We start from the raw sequence: 6,194 nt of genomic DNA, 5'->3' as shown, positions 1-6,194 counted from the left end.
CATTTGTGATCATCTGATAGAGAAAATGAACCTTGTAACACACTGGGAAAAAAAGAAAAAAAGAAAAAAAAAAAAAAAAAGAAAAAAAAAAGGTGTATTATATTATGCAGTCATACATATTATTATGCAGTCTCAAATGGAAACAAACAAACAAACAAACATTTCAAGCTGTGCCTTGTGAAGCTGTTACTAGAGATGAGTATGCTTTCCTCAGCATGCTTAGGGAAGTCTTTTTCCATTGTAATAATTGGACACGCTGGAGCACAGAACAAAAAGCAAATCTCTTTGTGGAACACCTATTGTAACATTCTCAAAGGGTTGCGAGGCCTTTTTAGGCCACCTTTTTTGCCAGCCGCACAAACTGAGAGTCCATTTTCCAGTGACAGATTGCACTTTGAGCGTGATGAAAATGACATGTGCTGAGTCACCACAAATAGCAGAAAGGGATATCACATAACCAACACAAAAAGTTTAAGGATTAAAACAAACAAACAAACAAAAAAAAAAAAAACCAAAAACAAACATTTATTTGTGAATAAAAGCTGCCTGACAAAATCTTCTTCACTTAGGAAAGCAACACATTCAGTAAAAGCAGCTTTAAACAGCTTAGTGTTTATTACTTGATGCTGAGAAAGGAGACAAATAATGCAATGAAACCACATGAAACTGAGGGTTCGAAAGATGAATAAAAAAACAGTAAGGGATGTCTTGTGTTACACAGAGATTCTGAATGATTCTACAAATAATCTCTTGTGTTACAGATCTGCTTTTAATTCGGGTCCTTTGTTCAAATCCCTCAAGTGAACACAAGTAAAAATGAGATTTAAAGTCACATATGTACATTAGCCCTCGAAAGCAAATGGTGATACGCATAGAGCACTGTGTCTGGCAGTGATGTGCTAAGCGGGGAAAATCTGACAGAGTTATAATCCAGTTTTAGTCAGAAATACTCTTTCATTTTATTGCTGTACAAATTATTTTATTTATCCATAAACTGTAACATCAGAAATACACAAAAAACAACCAGAATGTGTGACACTAGGAAAACTATACTTGTTATTTATACTGCACTGTAGTCTGTCCTGCAGTTCGTTTGGCAAATTTAATATGGGCTTAGGGCTTCTCAGCTTTTCTCTTCTCTCTCTTTATGAAATGCTGTGTTTGCTCAGTTCGGTTCTCTGTGGCCCGTTTGCATTTTTCAGTCTTCAATAATAGGATTCCCGCCTACGTGAGTGAAGCGCTGTCAGGCTTCTCCTCAGGAGAAGTCTGCCTTTTAACTTTGCCTTTTTGATGCAGACTCACTGAATGCCTTCTCTACCTCTTAAAAGAAGAAACTTGCTCAAACAGATTAAAAGCGGAGGGAAAGCAGATCATTTCCAAAGAAAAGAATTCATCGGTGTGCAGACTTTCAATTCTGTCCATAAAAATAAGGAGGGAAGGAGCCCGGGTAGGTGCACAGCTCTGAGACAAACCTAACCCAGCAAGCCTGTCGTCACCTTCATGTTGTTCCTCATCTGTAGCTTGGTTTTTCCTGGGGTTTAACTAGCAGCCTGAATTCGCGAACACACCACCTCATCCTGTCCTTAGAAGGGTGCAAACCATCGGCTTGTCCTCCTTTTCGGATTCCTTGTACCACCCTGCTCGTCTGCCAGCGCTGCGTATCAGTCACGTAAACCCTAGCGAGCATAAAGCAGCCCCTAAGATTAAGCACAGTTACCTCTTCAGAGCTCATAAGTTTCAGTACGCGAAAGCAACTTCAGAAAGCAGAATCAGTCAAATTTATCCATGTGGTTTCACTGCGGCTCTGCTTCCAAGTGATTACCTCTATATTACAATTCAGTCAAAGATAAAAAGAAAAAAGGAATGGAGAGTAAAATTAAGCATTCTCATAAGAATGTCCCTCTAACTAGTCACTCAGGTAAGTAACACTAATAGCACATACCAAACACACAACTTATTACTGGGATCAAATAACCGAACAGTGGAAATAAAGAAGACAGAGTTAGACTCTTTCCAGTGGTGTCTGACGACAGGACAAGAGGCAAAGGGCACGAGCTGCAATGCAGGCAGTTTCCTCCAAACATCAGGATACCCTTCTTTAATGTGTCGGTGTCAGAACACTGTCACAGGCTGTGCAATACCCTACCAAAGATATCTTCAAAAGCAGCCTGGACGTGACCCTGGGGGCTTGAGATAGGGGGCCGTGCTCGAGCAGGTGTCCTCTGGAAATATCTTCTGACATCGACCATACCGTGTTTTTACATCTGTCACAATCTTGCTCGGTCCCATCTCAAATATCAGAGAAGCTGGCTTATGGGTGAAAGCACATAAAAATAAACTGTCATTAAAGAAAGAATTCTCTCTGAAATAGCACCGAGAATAGACAAGTGTACACATTTTTCAACACTAATAAAACTCAACTACTTTGCTGCTATTTCTCCTAACCATAATCAAATGTATTTGTGATGCAGGATTACTTACAATGTACTGATAGATTTTAGCCAAACAATCTCTCCCCTTTGAACTCCAACAATGTTTCCACTGGCATCAACTCACCAAGTGGGAAAAAATATATCCTATAGGAAAAAGGAGAAGAAAAAAACTACTGAAATGATGAGAAAAGAAGAGTTACTGACTGAATGCATTAAGATTAAAGAGAAATGCACTATTAAAACACTAAAGTATAGGGGTGAGTACTACCGCAATCTGTGGCAAGTGTCTTCCTCCTTGAAAATCACGGTCTAGAGTGGATTATTTGGACATCTGAGTGACATCGTGAGTTTGACATGGACGGAAAAGAAAGGGTAAACGTGCTCGAGACAGCTGATTTAGCAGACACTTCCATTGCATCATGATAAGAGAGCTGAAAAAAAACAAAACAAAACAAAAGAAACAAAAAAAACACACACAAAAAAACAAAAACAAACAAACAAACAAAAAAAACAAAAAAAAACAAAAAAAAAAAAAAAAAGAGAGGGACATTAAGGAGCCAGAAATAATCTTGTATTAAGTGGATTTCTGATGATTGGTACACATTATAAAACGCTAGTTAGCAATGCTGAAAAAACAGATTATTCTGAAACAAGCTGAATTCACAGCCCTCGCTTCCCAGTATGTGCTTTTTCCTTGGAAGAGATGGCAAATCAGGCTGCAAAATCGTCTGCTGTATTACGTTTAAATATAATTATCTGACTACTAAATTCAAGACTTTAGTACTTCATAAGGTAAACAAATCTATTTCCTTAAAATATAGCTGTACCACACAGTCATCACTGAGTCATTTCACTGTTACTGTCTGTATTGGAGACATCATTTGACATGTAAATAAATAACTCCAAAAGCCAGTAAGGAAAAGCATGATCTGATAATAAGATAATAACACTGAATCGTAGGATAGTTTGGGTTGGATGGGACCTTGAGGACCTTCAAGCTCCAACCCCCCTGCTAAAGCCTGTTAACTGAAGGCTCTCCATGAGCGCTGAATAACGCCCGCTGTCAATGTCTCCAGAAAAATAGTACCCTGCTAATAAAAGCAGAAAAAGCACAAGAGGAAAGAAAATTGCTAAGGAAAGAAAAACGGTGGACTTCACATACTAGAATATAATGCTTTACAGACTATGCATACATACATAGAATATAATGGCAGTTCCTTACCAGACTAATACTCTGTTTTAGATCCCGTGTTAATAAAAATTAACTTATGTGCTGAAATAGACATACCTCAGGACTGAGATGGATTCATTGCTATGGAGGAATGAACGGTGACTTTTACTACTCAGAAAACTGTGTTTCGGAACACTGGGTGGAGCAGGCAAAACCTTTCAAAAGGTGCTGTTTGAAGAACTACTGCGGACTTTCCTGCGTGAAAACACATAGGATGGATAAGATAAGCAGACTTGGTCATAGCAAAACTAGAAATAGATTCCTAAATGATAAGAACCAGTAAGAATAGCCAGGCAGAATAACTGCCCTTTAACAGATGGGATCTAAAAGGTCTTCGAGAAGTTCGCAGCTTTTCAAACTGCTCTACAACTTTTGCTTACTTTTAGCATTTCAGTTCTAAAGTTCAGAACTGCAGAAGAGTACATCTGATGGAACTAACTGAGAACAATAGTAAATCAAAGCTGTTATCAGCATAAACCTGACGGGTTTTTGGATTATTTTTTATTATTATTATTATTACTATTTTGCACAGAATAACCTAGGCCAGGATCTTAACATGGTTTAAACTGCTAAAGCAGATGGAGATAGATAATGACAAATGCAAATCACAACACCAAATCAGTTCACGTGGTTACTTCGTAACTGCAGGGAATTTGTCATCTGCATGAGGTTTTGGTCACTTCCAGGTCATAATTTCCACATGAACAGAAAAATGACAACATTAATCTTGTCTATGTGCTGAACAAATAGAAAACCCAATACTTTAAAACTAAAAAACAAACAAAACAAAACAAAACAAAAAAAGAAAAAAGAAAAAAAAAAAGAAAAAGAAAAAACAGAAAGCCCATACTGCTATGTGCTGAATAGAAGCCTCAGTGCTGAGGCAATTATTAAGATTCCCCAAAAAATACCAGAGATCCCTGATCTCTGATATGCATAACATCCCATTAAATGAACAAAACCATTCCCACCTGGAATTAAAAACCTATCACTAGCTCTAATTTAATGATCCATTATAGCTTTGTAAACATATACAGGAGGACATCAGCAAGGACTTTGCCTTCCCAACTCCCGGTGCAACATACCTCAGACACACAAGGAACTGCACATTTTTTTCTCCCTTCCCTTATCTTTTATCAGAGGGACAGGAGGATGTAAGAGAAAGTTCTTTCTGACTTTTGACAAGCACTGTCTATAAAGTGTTTGAGAGGATACGTGTCAAGTACAACAACACTGAAAGACTGCTTAATAAGCTTCATTTAGAAGATGTATCTGTTCCATAAATACATGAGATAAATGGAAACTAACTAGGGCCCATCTGACGTCCCTAGTTTGGAACTTGATTTCTTTTTTTATGTATTTGGCAACCTTTTTTCTTTTTTTCTTTTTCTTTTTTTTTTTTTTCCTCCTTCTTTCTAAAAATATTGAGTACATTAGGCAACAGACACAAGCACTGAGTACTGCTATCTAGATTTCTGCAGCTGTGAATTTAATCGAAGTTCCAAAAACTGAAAACAAAGCAGGATTACACAATATTGAAGAACAGCCAGGTTGCAGCATTTACAGCCCTGGGGTTGCTCCGGCTCCTGTGACAGGCCCTGTTGCTGCTCCAAGCCTTGTGACAAGTCCTGCAGCTGCTCCGCTCCCTATGACAGGCCTCGCGGTTGCTTCAAGCCATGTGATGGACCTGTGGGTACTGCAACCCTCCTAAAGGGTGCAAATGTTGCCACGAAGGTCACAACTAGCCTTGCAGTCACTACAGTCACTGTAAGTCTCACAGTTCAACCAGAGAACCAACCAGTGCCTGTAACTGTTGTCACCTATAAGCAAAAAGAAAAACTGCCTACAACAGCCAGAACATTTAACAAGGAGAACTTGTAAGATAAGACAAAGAAAGAGCAATGTCACAACAAAAATGGGAGGAGAAATAGTTTGACTCCTAGCATTAAGTGAGCTATGAGATATGTGAAAAAACTATAGCTGTTGGACACCCAAACACCACACACTTACAACCACTGGATCGCTGGAAACAGACCCCGTGCACGTGGCTACTGCCCTAAAAAGCAAGCCTTCCGGTGAATCGACACCCCAGGAAGAAATGAATCAGACAATGGGGCTCATTTCTGAAACAGTCACGCAACCACACAGGCCCACTGATCAGGGCCACGTTAATGTCCAATAAAATCACATTCGAAGAAAGGAAGAATAAAGCACCAGATGAGAAAATGACACAAACAGTAGATGGGAAACCAGGCAAATATAATTACCCCTGAGTACCCAATTCATCCCATAAATCCAAATAAATACCTAGCTTTGGCAGACAGTGCTGACAAACTGCAATGGAAGAAAAGATCAGCAAAAGGGTAGCTGGAAGTGAGGCAACGTACTTCACTGAAAATCTAAAGCAGACCCTGCCTGACAGAGGACGTGGGCGAGATTAAGGGAAGAGCTGTGCCATATCAGTCACGACTACGAACCGAAAAACAGGCCAGTATAACCCACAGCTCCAATAAAAGGATTTTCCTTATGGG

General features: G+C 39.1%; 1 long non-coding RNA gene across 1 annotated transcript; it reads right to left on the bottom strand.

Annotated features, from left to right (window-relative positions):
- Window positions 1-2,481: 2,481 nt before the first annotated feature.
- On the bottom strand, window positions 2,482-5,469 carry LOC140254321 (uncharacterized). The gene is made up of 3 exons (XR_011904147.1): window positions 5,193-5,469; window positions 3,721-3,858; window positions 2,482-2,576 (listed from the first exon to the last, which is right to left on the bottom strand). It is a non-coding gene; the product is annotated as an uncharacterized lncRNA (long non-coding RNA).
- Window positions 5,470-6,194: the final 725 nt, after the last annotated feature.

This window comes from Excalfactoria chinensis, chromosome 6, assembly GCF_039878825.1.
Source record: "Excalfactoria chinensis isolate bCotChi1 chromosome 6, bCotChi1.hap2, whole genome shotgun sequence".
In the NCBI taxonomy this organism is placed as follows: domain Eukaryota; kingdom Metazoa; phylum Chordata; class Aves; order Galliformes; family Phasianidae; genus Excalfactoria; species Excalfactoria chinensis.
This window is presented reverse-complemented; position numbering and strand designations above follow the sequence as displayed.